This window comes from Ambystoma mexicanum, chromosome 14 (genome assembly GCF_040938575.1).
Source record: "Ambystoma mexicanum isolate Mex_15411 chromosome 14, UKY_AmexF1_1, whole genome shotgun sequence".
NCBI classification, from domain to species: domain Eukaryota; kingdom Metazoa; phylum Chordata; class Amphibia; order Caudata; family Ambystomatidae; genus Ambystoma; species Ambystoma mexicanum.
In genome coordinates, this window is record NC_090940.1 from 520,800,906 (window position 1) to 520,820,094 (window position 19,189).

The 19,189-nt window shown below is 49.7% G+C and overlaps 1 protein-coding gene across 4 annotated transcripts in view; it reads right to left on the bottom strand.

Annotated features, from left to right (window-relative positions):
* The window catches only part of PPP2R5C (protein phosphatase 2 regulatory subunit B'gamma), a 1,570,607-nt gene that overhangs the window by 775,709 nt on the left and 775,709 nt on the right, over nt 1–19,189 (bottom strand). The window lies entirely within an intron of this gene.

Genomic DNA, 19,189 nt, shown 5'->3' on the forward strand with positions numbered 1-19,189 from the left:
ATAGCACTTTCGTTTTGGATTCAATAGGTTGGGCTAAGGCACATTATGGGTTATCGTAACTATTTTGGGAATGAAAATTCCTATTAAAATGAAGCTACAATAAATAACGCTAATACAACGCTGTATCACACGCAAATGAAACTCAAACAGAAAAAAGTGCAAGCACCGTAATTAAAGTGTGAGCACTGTCAAAGCATGCTACTGCTTACACTTCCTGCAAATGCCTGAGGGAAGGCATACACCAGCCAATGTCGGATAGGAGCATTACATAAAGGCTGGTCTACGTTGGAGGAAGCAGCTTGCCCTAAGCAGAGGACAAAGGAAATAACGTCTTGGTTTCTCAGAGTGAAAAGAATAAAACAATTCCAGGCCACCCAAATTACCTTACAGTATTTCAGAGGAGCCCATTCTCAAACTGGTTAAAAGAACACCAGGGGGTGCACGGATGTCCTCTGCCTCCGTGTGAACTCCGTTCCCACGGGTCCTAAATGTGACTTGAGCCCCCACTTCTAGCCCCCCCCCCTCCGAAAATATGGGCACGATGGCTGTATGAATATGACCCACACCTCCAGAGAGAAACCCGAAGAAAAACGCAGAAGTATTTGCTGAGATACAGGCAACAAAGTCAAGGACCGTTGAGTGCGGCCTCCCATGGCATGGGACTTTGAAAGTGAAAGCTATGCAGCAGATCCTGCCCTCGTGCGTCCCGGGGCGAAGTTGGCATTGACTAGGAGGATTGAAAGATTTTAACCAGCCACCCCTGCGACCCCACGAGAAGTAGAAACACAGGGAGCTTTCAGACAAACACCGGCGGAACACCAGCTCAGGAAGAGTGAGCCCCGCCCTCTCTGCAACACGGCGCCCAAGCGGCCCGTCACTGCTTAGACCGCACTGAGTGCGCATCCACAAGGGCCCACCACCGAGGAAACCAGGGTAAGCAGGCGCGGCGCATGGAACGGATAAAGAACAGAGGTCCCGGAGCTCCCATACACCCTCGCAAAGATAACGGGATGACTGGTAAAGCTCCCACGTGTCCCGGCCTCATACGACAGCAACCCCAGAGTGTGCCAATTGAATTGTGGGGATACAACATAAAAGCACACGACCCCCTGAACTGGACGGTGCTCTCCCCCCATCCCCCAGAATGAACAGCGTAGTGATGGCGCGCGTTCAGTGTAGCTTTTAACTGGCCGCCCACATGGAAGCAGTATGAATTGCCAAGAGTCCCATGTACTTAGAAGGGAAGACAACGGAAGATCTTACCCGACAATAAAGAGCACTGGAGGGGTTCCCCGACCTTGAGCGGATTCCTGACCCCACCCAGCACAGCGTACCCCAGCACCAAACCAAAGGTGCCGAGGAGCGTGCAGAGCAATGCACAACTGAGACAAACCCACGGAAGGAAAAGAGGTCTCAAGGTACAATAAGTAATACGGAAAAGGATGTGTATCCCACTTGGGTATTCCTGGAATCATTCTGAAGCCTCTGGCCCCCAGACCCATTGTACACTTGAGTCAGCGAATCGTTCCAACGCGTTCTGCACACCGAATGCGCTCACGAACCGGAGAAACTTCGGCATGAATACGGCAAAGAAGTAAGCAGAAGTAACTTATGGTGAATCCAACCCAATTTCACAAAGGTCTCAAAAGACACCCAGCTCCATATTGGCACTGAAAGAAAAAATCCCATCATGCGTCCAGTTGAATGACAAGAGGACACCATCACGAGAACCAATCAGAGGGTTGGGCCCCCGGAATCTGGGCGTGTGCCCTCCTCTGAAGCCAAAGACAATTTTGACAAGTGTCGCTTTGTGCACGGAACTGACATCTGATGAAACCACGCATTAATGGCATCTGCTCAGACAAAGTGACGTTCATAATAAAATCACCAAGGGACTGCCCCACTGCCCTTACGTTTTTGCAACTCAATTCCCACAGTGCGGTCTGCCACAACGCTTCCCCATACAGTGGCGAGTTTACTGTTCCGAGGGGCTGGGCCCTCACAAACTGAGGTGTGTGCCCTCCCTGGAACTTTATTAAGGGAGTGTAGAGTGCTCGGGTACCACTTCTGTAAAAAGACAAACTCAGTCCTCCTACACAATAGCGAACCTTAGAAACTGGGATGCATCCAGCTGCTCAGGCCGAGGCGAAAACAATGGACAAGGTATAAGGGAGTCATTAACTAGCAACCGCAACACCAACAGCACATGGACACTCCAAAAGCTTGCTAAGTACTGTTATACTCTGCACTCATCAGGTCCCAGCGTCGAAATCCTGCAGGAGCAGAAGTAGCCCACCAAACAGATAATTGAACAACTGCTTAGTTAACCAGACCGGCGGAAAAGCTGAAGTAGAGAAAATAACAGACAAGGTTTCTCTGGTTTCCTTCTGCTTCCAACGATACTGCTCTCTGGAAACCCTTTAAAATTCAGCATCAGTTTAGTTATATGTTACACTCTCTTACATTGTAAGACTCAACATTAAAAGAACAACTTACAATTCCTTTCCCAACCCCTCTTTACCTTGTCAGCCTCTCCTTCTAGCTGAGAGGCAATTTGTAATGGTTGGTTGGAGTTATTTTTCATAGTCTGGCTTCTTCACTTTGAACCTGATGAATTCTCTTAGAGTATTGCTCCCTCTGCTGCTTCTGCTAAATAAATATTCTCTAAACTCTTCTTTGCAACCACTATCCTTGTTGCTATCCACAGTGAAAGGCAATTAGATTCTTCACAGGAAAACAACGCTTTACATTGCATACTAGGATTTCCCTGCTTTTTTAGACTGCTTGCAACTTCTTAAAATATTTCCTCAAAAGAAAGAACTGCTTTTATTTCTGTCGCTCTACATTAAACACCAAACTTTTCATATTGCATGCTTGAATTACTACGCTCTTTAAGACTGCTAGCAGCTTCTTCACTCACTCATTCGTTTGCACCATTATCCTGACTTCACCTGTAGTCGGCGCAAATTTCAGAGAACTGGAATAACTGTTTCTCAATGACTTGCCTCAGCTGCTGCTGCTTTCCATGATCGCGGGCACGCAAACTGCCTACTAATGATGATTGTTATGTAGACAAAAGGGGATAACAACACAACTTAAAATACTATGGTAATCATTTGGACTTCCAAGAAAGCTTTAAGTATTGGGACGATGAAGAAGAGTAAAGAGTCAATGAGGTCCAACAATGCTGCCGATAGTAACGTGCAGTCTAGTTGTTCATTCAATCAACTGCGTGGGACATTTAAACCAGCAAAACACCTGCTGATGGGGGAAGAGAAGATGAAGGAGAAGCTAGATCGGGCAGCAGGATACGAAAGCAGAACTGTGGAGAAAGGCAGATCTGCAGGAGCGAACCAGGCTGAAGGAGCGAGGTGCTCCTGACCTGCCATTTGTCAATCTGATGTACTCGAGTGGCGGGAGGCCCAACGGGGTCCAACGGGCTCCGGAGAAGTGCAGCAAGGGAACCCGCAACTGCAGAAACGAGGTCCACAACACTGACAAGAAGGCAGAGTCTGTCGGCGAGAAACCACAAAGCTGGCAGAGGACGTGAAAAGGGGTGTGACAAGTTGTAGAGGTCATATCCAAAGCAAAACGCGTCCACTACAACCAACCACAGAGAGTCACTAAGATAACAGCGAGTTCGACCTTTGATAGTGGTAGCCCTGGGGCGTTCCAAAACGTACATGGACAATTAAGGGAGAGTTGTTAATTTCGACCAAAAAGAATTACAGAGAGGACAAGGGGGCAAGCATGGTGCAAATCTCCTGATAAGAAATGTCAGCTGTTGGAAACCAGGAACCAGCATTGCCATAAGCCAAAAGACACCAAGAGAAACGTAAAGTCAAAAGTTGTACAATTCTCCAGATATGAGATGTCAGTTGGGGGAAACATGGAACAAGCACTACCAAGAGATATTATGAGAGGTTGACAGAAGGAGCTTGAAGGGATACCAGTATTGGGGAAATTGGTGCAAGTACTAACTGAAGTCAACAAGGTTGTGCCATGTAGTAGGTGCAATTGTGATGAATATTCAAGAGACAGATGAATATTGTGAAGAGACCCGACAGGAGCATCAGGTATTGAAACCTTTTGATACCCGACAGGAGAGTACGCCAGGGGATCTGTGCGAGTCAAAAGGGGGATATTCCTGGCAGGAGAGTAAAACAGGATATCCAGAGTTTTCAGTTGAACTTTCTTTGGAAAGAGATACCTGGCAGGGGAGTATAACAGGACATTTAAATGTTGTGTCAAAAGGGAGTTTTTGCCCTATTAAGACCTAGTTGAAGTTGGATATTTCAATAGAGGAGTTCCTGGCAGGGGAGTATACCAGGAAATCCAATGGGTTGTTGAAAAATAACTGTTATATCAAGACTTTGTTAAAACTGAACATTTTTGCTTTGGCCACTCTAAAGACTATAAAAGAATGTTTCAATATATTGCATCCCGTATTGTAAAAAGAACATTTGCCTAGTCATCTTACGCAGAATACTCAGGATAAGAAACATTTTCATGACCCTTAAAGGAACTTTGGCGAAACAGTATTTCAAATTAATTTTCCAGAAACCATTCAGGGGAAGGAAAAGTAAATCCTGGAGACACAGGTTGGTTTTGTTGACACAGTATATGATGTTTGCACAACATTATTGAAGTGACCATAGAAATTATTGTACCTTTTGATTTTGTATGTTAGTGTGAGGCTCAGATGCCTTTTGGACACAAGGTCAACTTATTTTAGTCTTATTTTCATAGGCAGGGATGTTCTCTTTTTAGTTAGGGAAAGATGGGCCTTCTTCCAAAACCATTTTATTTCAATAAATATGGAGAATATGGAGACAATTGCAACTTCTTGGTGTCCGCCTCTCATTACTGAACCCTCACAGGTGCCCAGGAGTTGTGGGTTCAAGGATTCTTTCAGTTGAATGGGAAATCCAGATGAAACAATTTTTCGGAGAATAAATGCCGAATCCACTGATGCAGCCCTCCTCAGGACACTTAACAGGTTGGAGGAAGGAGAGTTCCAGCAATTGTCTCTGCCGCCCGGCTTCCTTCCAGTCGCAGCAGCTACTCCAGGAGAGGTTCCCTTAACTGCTGCGGGTTTTCACTCATAGTGCTGAGCCCTTTTTTGGACATTTCGGTATGTTGCATTCAATCCCTTTTATTTACAAGTGATATCCCGGCCAAATTTGCACCCTTTTCTTCACACATGTAGGCGGCCAGAAAGCCACCAAGGATTCCTAGTTTGATGCAGGGGGGTGTGAAAAAATAAGTGACAAAAGTGTGTTTTTTCCAAAAATGCCAATAAAATGGCAGTACAAAGAAGCATGTGGTTTATTCGTTCTAAGAGCTAGGAACAAATGGTTTGCTGTTCTGAATGCACCATTTTCCAAGCTTTCAAGAACAGGTTGAGTTTTTTTTTCTTCATAAAGTTACCATCAGTTTTGTGAGAGGTAGGCGATTTTGCCCTTTTTTCCCCCCAGTAGGACATGCTTGGACAGAATGGAAGAGGAAAGCTGAATGAAAAGACAAAGACATACAGTTCTGAAAAGTAGACAACATTCAAAGTTCGGGAAGTGGTCAGTCGCGTAGGTCAAGCAACAACTATGTAGCTGAAATTCCCAAAGTTTAGGAAAGAAACTGAAAATGACAGGACAATGAAAAAAAAGGTATGTGTTGGACATGTTTGGACTAGTAAGGTAATGGCTTCTGTGAATATTGAGAAAAGCAATGCACTGCTACAGTCCCCCAAATCTTCTAGTTGGGAAATCACATTTTTTGACAAGAACACCAAAATGTTTAAATAAATCTATAAAAGGTGGGGTTATAATCGGTTAAAATGGCTTTAAAAGGGTGGGGAAAAAGGCATGCTGAGGGGGGGGAAATCGGGTAATTGCAGAGTATTGCATCTATTTTTCGAAGATCGAAGGAGATGTCGACAAGGGCATGACTAACACTATCCTTAATGTGACTTGTAGTGTACCCAAAATCCCTCGCGTGTCGACGTCCCACTTTTTTCTGCCGTGAGGAAGCCTAATAGTCCATGTGAGTGAGAACAGAAGAAAGAAGGTGTAAGAGGTCTATGTTCCTTCTATTCCAAGAGGAGAGGAATCGTGGGTGCATTTGAATCTAAGCAGATACAATAGTCAGCAACACGATTACTGTGAGTAATGTAGGTCTTCTGATGCTTGTGCATCCTCTTAGAGTCACATGCTGTGCCTAGACTAGCGAGCAGTACCCAGAGATGCTGGTGGGATGTGTGAAGTAACAGTAGCAAAGAGATGTCTTAGCACCACTTGTCCCACCTGATAATCAGACCTAGAGTGTGCATCTAGGCAGTAGTGTTTAAACGTGTGTAAAGAACTCCAGGTTGCTGCTTTGCAAATAGAATCTAGAAAAACCATTTACAATGAATGCTATGGTAGCCCCTGTGCCCAGAGTCGAGTGACCTCTAGGCGTGCACGGTAGATCTCTCATGGTAAGAGTGTAACATTGTGATGCAGTTTACGATCCACCAGGAAATAGCGGATTTAGAAACAGGGTCACGTTCACTGCCAGCTGCCATAGAAACAAAAAACTGGTTTGTTTTTCTTAGTGGCTTTGTATCGCTCTACTCGCTTCTAGTGTTTGAAGGCTCCTTTCTGCCACATTAGTGGGGTTTTGGAAGGTGGGCAGTTCAATGGACTGGTTCACATGGAACTGAGATGAATGTGGGCGCAAAGCGCGTGTGTGCACAAAACCACCTTGTCCTTGTGAATTGTAACGAAGAAGTCCTGAAGTGAAAGGACCTGCAGTTCACTAACTCTCCTTAAAGAGGTGATGGCCACTAGGAAGGTAGTCTTTTAGGCGAGTGCCTTAAGGCTAGCCTTGTGCAATCGTTCAAAGGGAGGTCCCATTAGTCTGGTAAGGACAACATTTAGGTACCACCTGGAAGCTGGGTTTGAGTTAGACGGATAGTCTCTTTACCCCCTCCATAAAGGCTTTAATCAGAAGAATCGTCCACCATGAAACCTTGCTCTGGGACGTGGTGTATGCCAAAAGAGCGGCTAGGTGGACCTTTAGAGAATTGAAAGCCAGCCCTTAATATAACAGGTGAGTTAGGTAAATGACTGTCTTTAGGAGAGCAACCAATAGGATTGACGCCTTTGGTATTACACAGCTAACAAGGCGCTTCAATTTACTGGAGTAGCAATGTCTGGTGGTAGGTTTCCGTGTCTCCCCGAGTTATCCATGCATGAGTTGAAGGAGCCCAAACTCTATGACTTTAGCAGCCAAGCTGGTAAGTTGAGTATTTGGGGTCATGGATGTAGTGTTACTCCCTGATCTTGGAACAGCATGTAGTATGGACCTGGCAGCTTCCTGGGAGGGGAGACGACATTGCCATGAGATGGGAGAACCAAAGCTGGCAGACCCACATAAGGGCCACCATGATCGTGACTGTTTCCAGGTGCATCTTGTGCACCATTAGATTGAGAAGGAGAAATTGGGAGGGGGGGGGTGGTTGAACTGAACGAGGGCTGTCCACAACCACTAGGATCGTCCCATTGGCCGCTGGCCTGACACCATTGGCTCGAGAGCCACTCTTGCCTGGGGCGCATGAGCAGACGAACGTGAGGAACTAGGAAGACGGAGGAAGCCATCATCCTCAGTAGTCGCCTGGTCTTGCGTACCGTTAACCGATAGCTGGCTACATAGTTAGGGATCAGGAACAGCACATTTTGCACCCTCTCATCGCAGGGGAAGCTGTGCCAGTCTTCTGTCCGAATCAGTGCCCCAGAAACTGATTTGGTTGGGGGGGTGAAGCTGGATTTCTTCTTGTTGATCGAGAAACATAAGTCGAAGAGAAGATCCACTGTTTTCTGGTGTTCATCAGGTATGTTCCGTATGAATCCCCTGTTATGAGGGTCATCGAGGTAGGGATAGATTGGGATGGACTGTCTGCAAAGGTGAGCCGCCGCCGCCACCACCACAGCCAGTACATTTGAGCACACCCTTGGGGCTGAGGCAATGCCAAAGGGGAGAACCTTAAACTGATAGTGCGTGTCCTCTATCATGAGCCTGAAATACTTTGTCGGCTGGCAACATTGAAATGTGACCGTATATATCTTTCATGCCCGATGTGGCCTTGTAATCCCCCTGCTGAAACAGTGCCATTAGCTCCTGAAGAGTTGTCATCCGGGATTATTGAAGCTTGACATACTTGTTCGGAGGTCTAAAACAGGGGACATGGTGAGATCCTTTTTGGGTACAAGGAAATACACTGAATAAATACCTTCGTTTACCTTGAGAGGGGGGGGGGGGTGAATTTGATGGCACCCTTTTCCAGCAGGACCTGAACTTCTTCCGGCAGGATTTGCAGGTGTTCTGGCGACAGGCATCTGCGCCATGGTGGATGGTAGCGAGGTGGTCGCAGGAACTCTATACAGTACCCGTGGGCGGCGATCTTTAGTACCCACTGATCTTATGTGCATCCCCTCCCAAGTTTGGATGTATGACAGGCAACCCCCGACTGGGGAAGCCTGGGCGGCGACCCGTACCGTGAGTCACTAGACGGCCGGGGAGCCTCTGGAAGCAGAGTTTCTACCTCTGCCCTTACCCAGACGAGAGCTTCTTTGTTTATACTGGAAATTTCCAGAGGAGCCCTGTCCGGAGGACCAGTTGGAACCCCCAGAGCTATACTGAACATGGGGCCAGCGGGAGAAGGATTGGCCACGAAAGGACCAGCGGGTGTTTGTGCTGCAGCGCTGGTTAAAGGGTTTAGCAGAGATCTGGCTGAGAGACTTTGATATCTTGTGCTCCTTTTCTGCCGTTTCCAGGGCATCGTCGACCACCTTTCCAGATAGATTGGATTCAAGCCCGAAGCACAAGCCTCCACAATTAATAAGCCTGTGGAGGAAACCAGGCGTGCCGTTTGAGCAGGGTTCCCTGGGCAAGGGTGTGCCATGCCGTTTCGGCAGAATCCAGACTTTTCTTAAGGATATTCTGGGTAACCAGTCTGCCTTCAGCCACAACCGCCAGCAGGCGTGATCGGGTAGGCTCTGGAACTTAATGAATGACATCCTGGACTAGGTTCAACTGAACATCACTATAGCTTGCAAGGAGCATGGTGTTTGCAATTCTTGTGGAGTGAGCTGTAGAGGCCGTGACATGCTTACCAAAGGTGTAAAGATTTTACAATCCTGGCCAGGAGGGGATTCTTCCGAGGTCAGTAGTACCCCTGCCAGCTTGCAAGTGGTGTTTATGACCATAGAGTCCGGTGTGGCGTGGCCCCTAATGTAGACGGGATCAAAGGGGGCCGGATGAAACATTTTTCCCACACAGGGATTAACTGCCCATGTAAGGGAAGGGGAAGAGCAAGGAAGAATCCAGGCGTTTTGTAATGGAGTTTAATAAGGGAATGGCTTGGCTAACCGGAGCTTTCCCCTTGAGGATTGCCTCCACGAAGTCAAGAGTCAAGTGTTGGCTTTGTGCGAGGCAATCTTAAAATGGTCGGCTGCTCTTTTTAGGAGGGAGTTGAACAGAATATGGTCATCGACTGGCAACTAGAACCTTGGCTGAGGAGGGAGGCGATCCGGACAGATGACGTCTGGGTCAGCATTATGGGGTGGTGTGTGCCACGAGCCCTGGTCGTCCACTGGGCCCCAGTCTGGATCCTGTCAGACGGGGTCTTGGTCATAAAGGTCAAAACCCCCATAAAAAACAACCTGATCAGGGTCCTCTGGGTAATACCCAGAGATATTTACGTGGTGTTCCTGTGGTTCCTCCAAAGAGGGAAACTGGGCACCGGGGGAGGGAAGTTTGGGCAGGAGTCCACTTATCCATGCCTCTTAAAGATATCATACTGGCCTGTTGACACTCCGACCTTTCTCTGGTCCATTTTGAGAAAGCTGAAGGGGGGGCGGAGGCTGCACTGAAGGGGGTGAATCCTTATTTAAGACCTTAAAAAGAGGCTGGGAGCATCCCAATAGCCCCCCACAACCGAGCAAGAGGGGTGGCTTCCCTGGAGTCCCCGGTGGTCGAAATGGTAGCCGAAAGCTTCTCGAAGCACTTTGGAAGCATTATCGACAGCGTAGAGGATTCAGCGCATCAGTAGGCGATGCCATGGCAGACATCGCTACCGCCTCTTTCAGCGTCTCAGCACCTTTGGACGGTAACACGTCAGTGGTGGAGGTTTGCATGGAACCGCCCGTTCCAGAAGAGGTTGTATGCCCATTCGCATGACGCGGTGGTGGTTGCTTGGAGGGCGCCGAACTACGAGGTTCGGAAGGCACTGCCAAAGACTTTGTTGGGCCTAAGGGCGTTGAGGCCTTCTTTGACGATCCTGTCGAAGTAGCCTTGTGGGTTGTGTGTTTATGGACACATGGTGTGTGGGTTTCCCTTGTTGCTGGGGTGTAACCTCCCCATAGCAGTGCCAGCTGCATGCCTGTCTGGGAGGGACACAAGGGAGCGCGTAGCCTCCTCAGAAAGGTCAATGGTTTACGAACCGAAGCCATGGCTGTCGAATCCCTCGTCTGAAGCGACGGCGCGCCTGTGGGAGAAAGAGTCCCTGCCTGCATAGCGAGGGACGCCCAACGCGTAGTCTGCCTGTCTCAGCGCTTTAGGCCAAAAGAGTTTGCAGTCCTTACACGATCGATCGTCGTCGCGAGGAAGACACCTGTTACATTTACGTGAGTTTCTCTCCGGGAAAATTTGCTGTTGCAGGACAGCAGAATTTAAAGGGAGTCCTCTCCATAGCAGAGGTAAGCAGCATCCAGTCCAAGAGGAAAGTAGGAGGGGTGAAAGAAAAACACTGTCAAAGAGAAGAAGAAAACAGGGCCCCACTCTCCCTACTGTAAAAGCCGGGCCTGAAGGCCGAGGCCACACGGGCAACAGGCGCCGAGCAGTAAGGGATGGAGGCGTCGGCGAGCAGGAATCCCATGAAACAGTCGTTGAGATGCTGGTTGAAGAATGACTAAACCACCGTAGGCAGTGGGATTAGGTCCGCATAAGCGACCAACTAGGATGTCCGGGAAAAAAAAAATATTTGTGCGATCGACGCACAAGGGATTTTGGGCACACTACACGTCACGTTAGGGATAGTGTTATAGTCACGCCTATGTCGATGTCCCTTTCGAAATTTGGAATAAAGATGCAATACTCCACGATTACCAATAGATGTCGGTCACAGCATGTGACTAAGCAGATCGACAGGCATCAGAAATATTTCTGGATGACGTCAGTGCACGGAGTGTGCGCCAACGTCATCACGGCCACCCCCAAACACCAAGGCACGGTAGGGGGATGTCCTCCCCTTCCTACATGGGGTCGGGAGGATCGCTGCAGCAACGGGGGGGCGGGGGGTAATACATCCCCAAAAAGGTAAGCAATGCGGAGGACGAGCCATCTAGTCCTCAGCACTTCAAACGTAGTGTTGGAGACGAGATACCTCATCCTTTGCATTTAACATGGATAGACTTGTGATTGGAATTCAGACAATAGGTCCAAAATGAGCCACTTTTGATGTTAAGCTCCATCACGTATGGGAGAGTAACTTCATGGAGAAAGGACCATGCTCGCGGCACCGAGAATATGCTCAATTCCATATTGATGGCTGTGTCAGACACCAAGAACAAAGTTAAAACATTAGGCGTCTATTTTGACCGCAATCTTAATATGAAGGCTCAGGTTGGGAGCATAGTATCATATTAAACTCCTGTTGCAAGCCCACCCATCCATATCCAGAGAAAATTGCAAGATACTTGTCAGAGCCTTCATTGGCCAAGGCTAGATTATTGTGGCAGCCTGCATATTGGTTTGGCTAAAACAGAGATATGTCGCCTTCAGGTATTTCAAAACAATGCAGTCAAGAGCGACATGGACATTAGAAAAAGGGGACATGTGTGGAATGCCAGAGGGAGCCTGCACTGGCTTCCAATGGAGGACAGAATGGTTTTTCGTCTTTTAGTGATAACGCAGAGATGCCCGACAGGTCCCAAACTGTTGTATCGCAGTGAAGTGTTAGAGATGAAAGTTAATATATGCAGCCTCAGATCTAACAATACCAACCAACTGAAAATCCCAGCACACAGACTGTCTCAGGTGAAGAAAGGAGCCTTCTTTGCAGCAGCCCCCATGGTATAGAATACTATCCCACTAGACATGAGGGAGGAAAATTCTACAGCTGTATTTATAAAGAGACTCCAGACTTAACTCTTTAGTTAAGGAGGCTGGAATTACCCTCCTCAGTCTTCGATCTATGGTATGCGTTTGCCCCTTTGTGCTGTCTCTATAATGCGCCCTTAACCCTCCGGGTCAGTGGTGCACAATATAAATGATAAATGAAATGAGGACACGACGAGCAGTTTCAATTTTTCCTTCAAGCACACAAGCAACAAAACATGCTATCTTTCATAATGCCTAGCTCAGGACCAATAGCTGCAAATACAGGTCATTTATTAGTAGCCAAAATCAGGGCCCCACTCGCCCCACTCTTGGGCAGCCAAGTGCTTCCATTTTGCTCCATAATTTGGTTCTATTAAAGGCATGGTCTAGTAAAAAATGTTATTTAAAAAGTAAATAGGCAACATAAAAAATAAAATACTAGCATTCTCTTTTTTAAAACTTCCTATGTAAAATTTTGAGCTATTCAAGCTCAAAATTCGCAAAAACAAGCACATGGGCGCATCCATTTTTGTGAAATGGATGCCCTCCTGTGCTGGCTTTTGCGGCACTAATGAAGGAAAAGCCAGCCAGCTGTAGTAAACAAAAGCTACCGCTGGGTGGCTTTCCCTTCATTAGTGCTGTACGCGGAGGACGGGGACCGGAGACCAGAGCAGGAAAGCTGCAGCTGAATCTCGGTAAGTGCTATTTATTTTGAAAAAAAATAAGCACTAGCTGCGTTTTTTTTTCCTAAGTTTTCCGGGCTGGAGGAGCCCGGAAAACTTAGAAATAAAACCGCAGCTTTAAAAACGTATTTATGTTTGCGGTCGCTTTTGAACCGACCGCAAACATAAATACAACGTTATTGTGTTGGAAAACGCTGCGGTTTTTCTTTACAAGTTTCTCAGGCTCCTCCGGCTCGGAGGAGCCTGAGAAACTCGGAAAGAAAAAACGCAGCGTTTTCCAACACAACAGCGTTGTGTTTCTGCCTGAATCTGCTTTCCCATTTGGGGCTCTCGGGCTCCCCCCGGGGAGTGGGAGCCCGAGAGCCCCAAATGGGAAAGCAGATCCAGGCAGAAACAACACAGCATTGCGTAAAACAACCACTTTGTTTCAAATGGGGAATCACATGTAGGCAGAAACACTACGCGGCATGTAAACACAACCGCGTTGTGTTTCTGCCTGCTGTGGCTTTCACTTTGGGTCTCCAGTGCATCCGCTACCACTCAGTCATGAGGCCAGGTCCATGGTTCGCCGGTTGGGGGAAGGCTGGCGCAGCATCTTGTAGAGTGGCAAGCCATTACTTCGGATGTGTGGGTTCTGGAGATCATAACCCACGGCTACAGTCTTCCTTTTCGGCAGAGGCCTCACGACAATCCACCAGGGAGCCTCTCTTTGAAGAGTCCGGATCCGCTCCTTGCGCAGGAAATTCAAGCCCTGCTAGAGAAAGGCGCCATAGAACTGGTGCCTGTAGCGGAGAGGAACAAGGGATGGTATTCCCCTTATTTTTTGATATCGAAGAAAGACGGGGGATTGAGACCCATCATGGACTTGCGCGGTTTGAACAAACTCCTCAGGAAGGACAAGTTCAAGATGGTGACTCTTTCTCAAGTCCTCCAGGCCCTTCAACTTCAGGACTGGTTGGTGTCTCTCGACCTCAAGGATGCTTACTTCCATGTGCCGATCCAACCCAAGCAGAAGAAGTACCTGAGGTTCGCGGTTGGCGACTCGCACTTTGAGTTTCGGGTCCTGCCGTTCGGATTGACCTCCGCCCCGAGGGTTTTCACCAAGTTCATGGTGGTGGTGGAGGCGCATCTCAGGAAAGGGGATTCACGTCTACCCCTACCTGGACGATTGGTTGATCAGGGGGAGCTCTCCCGAGTAAGTCCTGGATCATCTGTCCGTCACCTGCCTCTCCCTTCACAGGCTGGGCTTCTCCCTCAATTTAAAGAAGTCCCATTTGACACCAACGCAGCGGCTCCATTACATCGGAGCAGTGCTCGACACGTCCCTGGGGCAGTGTTCTCCTCCTCAGGTGAGGGCTCTTCACATTCAGCAGATGGTGCACAAGTTTCAGTTTGCCCAGAATCTCCCAGCGTCCGAGTTCTTGAGACTGCTTGGCCTCATGGCATCCTGCATTCTTCTGGTGCCAGAGGCTCGTCTGCGGATGAGATCTTTGCAGTGGGCACTCAAGCTCCAGTGGTCTCAGTCCTCCGGCAGGCTGTCGGACCCTGTTCAGGTGCCGTCCTCGGTGGCCCGGGACCCTCTGTGGTGGGCCGTCGAGGGCAATCTGATGAAGGGGGCCCTATTTTGGCACCCTGGCCGGAGGTGACGATCGTGACGGACGCATCCCTCACGGGATGGGGAGCTCATGCCAACGAGTTGACAGTCAGCGGTCGTTGGTCTCCGTCGGAGTCCAGACTCCATATCAATCTGTTGGAGCTGAGGGCCGTCAGGCTAGACCTGAAGGCTTTTCTGCCGACTGTGCACGGAAAGTGTGTCCTGATTCTAACGGACAACACAGTGGCCATGCACTACCTCAACAAAAAGGGGGGGGGCAGGGTCACATCCGCTGTGCAGTAAGGTGATGCAGCTCGAATTCTGGGCCATCCAGCAGGAAGTTTCGATCTCGGCTGTTCATCTGGCCGGAGACGACAACGAGACGGCGGACGCTCTGAGCAGGCAGAGTTCGATCTCTCACGAGTGGGAGCTGGCTCAGGAGATTCTCCTGGAGATCTTCACCCTTTGGGGGACCCCTCAAGTGGATCTCTTCGCCTCGTGTCAACCGGAAGTGCGAAAGGTTTTGCTCGCGGGAATTTCCTCCAAAAGGAGCCTTAGGAGACGTGTTTGTGGTGGAGTGGTCATTCCCACTGCTGTACGTGTTTCCTCCAGTCCCCGTCATCCCACAAGTGCTGCGGAGTTTACGGAGGTTCGGTTCCCGGATGATCCTCATTGCTCTGGCGTGGGCCCGGAGTACGTGGTACCCGGACCTTCTAGACTTGTCCATCTGCCCTCCACGTCGTCTTCCCTACCGAGACGATCTGCTCTCATGGGAGGGGTGTCAGGTTCTCCATCCAGAGGTCAGATCCCTCAATCTTCACGCTTGGCTTCTAAAAGCTTGAGGTATAAGGATTGGGACCTCCCTGAAGACGTGATGGAGGTGTTGCTCTCGGCCAGGCGGCCGGCAACTAAGTCTCTATACCGTTGCCGTTGGAGAAAGTTCTGCGACTGGTGCAGAGTTCAGAATGTGGATCCTTTTGAATGTGACATTCCCATAGTTCTGTCTTTTTTGCTTTCTTTGGCCCACAGGGGCTTGCAAGTGGGGACCATTAAAGGTTACCTGGCGCCGCGGTCTATATTTAAGCGCCCGTCTGAAGAATGTTCCTATTTTAAAATTCCTTTAATTTCGCAGCTTTTGAAAGGGCTCACTAATGTGTTCCCTCCGTCACCTTTTCTGGTGCCAGGTTGGGACTTGAACCTTGTTCTTAAGTTTCTTATGGGTGCTCCGTTTGAGCCTTTACATTCTTGCCCTTAGAGGCTGTTAACTCTGAAAACTGTGTTTTTGGTTGCGGTTACTTCCGCTCACAGAGTGAGTGAGTGAGTTACAGGCACTTTCAGTTAAGGCACCCTTCACTGTGTTTCACAAGGACAGGGTTGTCCTTAGAGTTCGTCCTTCTTTTCTTCCGAAGGTGGTTTCGGAATTTCATTTGAGCCACAAGGTTGTTCTTCCGGCGTTCTATCCTCCTCCACATCCTGGTAAGGAAGACGAGAGGCTCCATAGGCTTGATCCTCCTAGAGCGTTGAGCTTTTATATTTCGCGCATGTCCCGGGTCAGAGTGGACGATCAACTTTTCATTGGTTACGCTGGAAAGCGTTTGGGACAAGCTGTGACGAAACAGACTTTGTCTCGTTGGATTAGTTTAGCTATCTCCGAGTGTTACCGCTTGGCGGGTAAGGACCCTCCGGCTGGCTTGCGGGCCCATTCTACCAGAGGAGTGGCTGCGTCTACTGCCCTGCAGAGGGGAGTTCCTATTTGTCACATCTGTGATGCAGCCACCTGGGCTTCAGTACATACTGTTGTACGTCACTATTCCCTCGATTCCATCAGAGGGCAAGATCTGGCCTTTGGCAACGCAGTTCTCTATTCCGCAATTTGATTGGGCATGCTGAATTTGTATTCTAAATTCTTTCCCACCTCCTTGCTTTGTACTGCTTTGCGAGTCTGTCATAGATATGGAATACGTCAGAGGACCCAACCCCTCGAAGAACAAGTTACTTTCTTACCTGGTAACGTTCTTTCGATGGGATGGTCCGACGACGTATTCCATATCGCTCCCTCCCTGCCTTCCCCGCTGCAGAATTTCTTTTGCGATTGCAGCTTGCGTTCCGCAAGGCCTTGTGTGTCTGACTGGCAGAAATCTGGTGGCACACGTTCTGGGAAAAAACTATAACTGAGGCTATGGGCGTCGTGCGTCCTCCTTATCACATCGGGTGACGTCGGCCGTCGGAGGAGGTCCTCAGGGACGGCGCATCGACGCAGGACGCAGACGCCAAAGATTTTCCGAAGCAGCACAGATGTGGACATTACCTGTCATAGATATGGAATACGTCGTCGGACCATCCCATCGAAAGAACGTTACCAGGTAAGAAAGTAACTTGTTCTTCTGTCATGAACATGATATCAAGATTGGCAGATAGGATATAGTCTATCTCAGTTGAATGTCCGGCTAGAGAACGTTTATAGGACAGTTTTAAGCGGCGTACCACTACTAGGATAGGTGCAGATTGACTCACGGGTTTTCTGGTAATCAGTAACCACCCCCTCAGTGATTGTCTCCACAACCGGCATACCTGATGTGAACTGCTGTGGGATGCGTCCAATAAGGAGGGGGTTAAAGATCTATGTCCAGATCACGCCTTTGAGCTTGCAGCGTTTTTTGGGTCTCCGGTGCTTCCCTGCCGACTGAACGGCCTCACACATAGCATCCTTGCCATCCTGAACCATAGCAAGGAAACCATCCTGTTCGTCCCCTTCGGGGAATATGATCAGCCGATAATGCAACACAGTTCCACAGAGTGTGTGTGAAACGAGACAAGGCACATATGGAGTTGCACGCATGAAGCGCCATACCCCCCCGAAGAAAACACTCTTCGCCCAGCCGTCGAATTTGTCGTCCCTATCCGGAGGGATGGTAGGATACGACGCCTGCTTTGCCGGGGCCGTAGCCCCCTGCACCACCAAACTCTCCGGGGTGGGGTGCCTAGACAAGTAGCAGGGGTCGCTGCTGGCTGGACGGTATTTTCGGGACAAAGACTTGCCCACTGCCGGGAGACTCTCTGGAGCAGTCCAAGCCGCCGCCACCCTTCTCTGCAGAGCCATATGAAAAGGCAAAACCAGGTCAGTGGGTGGACCGAGATCAAGGATTTCCATGAGATCATCCTGAACGAACTCCCCTGGGGGAGCTGACCAACCAAAGTACTCGGTAATCTGAGACATAAGGCGTCGATATGAAGAATCGGCAGGAGTGCCAGGCTCCGGCCGACAAAACTCCACCTCCGGAGAGGTATCCAGTCCACTGGCATCATGCAGCGACTGCCTCAGGTCATCAAACTGGCTATGGCCCGAGATAAGGTCATCTGGAACCGTAACCGGAACCAGGCCGCCATCAGAGCCTTCATCACCCTCTGAAATGTACTCCAGGCGGGGAGAGGAAGACCTCTGTGGATCAAAGCAGTGCCGGACCTTAGCCATAGCCTTTCTAGGGGCAAACCCCGTGCCAGAAAGGCGTCGAGGACGCCGAACGAGTCGGCGTCGACAGAAAAGGCATCGAGGGCGCCGAACGAGTCGGCGCCAACAGAAAAGGCGTCGACGTTGAGCAAATCGGCATCGACGTCAGCTGCAGCGCCGCCAGCATCGGCGGCGTTGACAGTCCTCGAAGCCGGAGCTCCGAGCGTGTCTCTCAACAACCTAGGTGCCGACGGCATCGACGACCCCCTCAGAGGCGGAGCCTCGAGAGAAATCGTCGACGACCTCGGCGCCACAGGCGTCATCTTCTTCGAAGACGACACAGGATCACACGGTCTCGAGCGCGTTGAGGACGGGCATGGCGAGAACGGCTACCCTTGTCCGAGTGGGACCTCTTCCGAGAGCCGTGCCGACCACCCGAGCCCAAAGGCGTACGAGCGGTGTCTCTCGACCGGTGCCGACCGACCCCACTCGGAGGCACGGACTGACCGGTGCCCTGCGATTCAAGAGTCGCTAGCATCTGCTTCCCGAAGGAAGCCCATTCCTCCAGTGTCGCTTGCATGGAGGGATAAGCGTCCCGCCGACTGGCGGAGTCCTCGGAAGAAGACGGGGAAGGCGAGTCAATGCCGGCGCTTCCGGTAATGCCTCGAAGAGGCGGAGGTGTGGCGAGACCGACTCCTGGAAGGAGACCCACTGGACTTCCGAGGATGACGCGGAGAGTCGCCCCTCGAGTCATCTGTTTAAAGCCCAGCAGACCTCGACTTCCGGGGCTTAGACACCCGGCCTACCGACTTCTTCTTGCATTCCCGCAAGGCCTTTGCCGTGAGCGACTGACAGTCGACACAGTCGTCCATATCGTGGGCCTCCCCGAGGCACCAGAGGCAGGCGTCGTGCGACTCCGTGACTGACATCTTGGACCCACAGTCCCCGCAGTTCTTGAAGCCCGGACGCGGGGTTGAAGATGAGAAAGACATCGCCACGAGCAGGTCTTCACAACAAACCGAACAGGTTCAACGAACCGAGAATAGAAAACAGCAAACTCCAACGAGGCGTACCGAGATTCACGAAGCGAACACGTTCGCGGAAAAAACAGAATTGAGGCTATGGCCGTTGTGATCCTCCTCATCACATCGGGTGACGTCGGCCGTCGGAGGAGGTCCTCGGGGACGGCGCATCGACGTCATCGACGCAGGACGCAGACACCAAAGATTTTCCGAAGCAGCACAGCTGTGGACATTACCTATCATAGATATGGAATACGTCGGAGGACCCAATCCCCTCGGAACATGGCTTTGTAAGGCCAGCCTACAT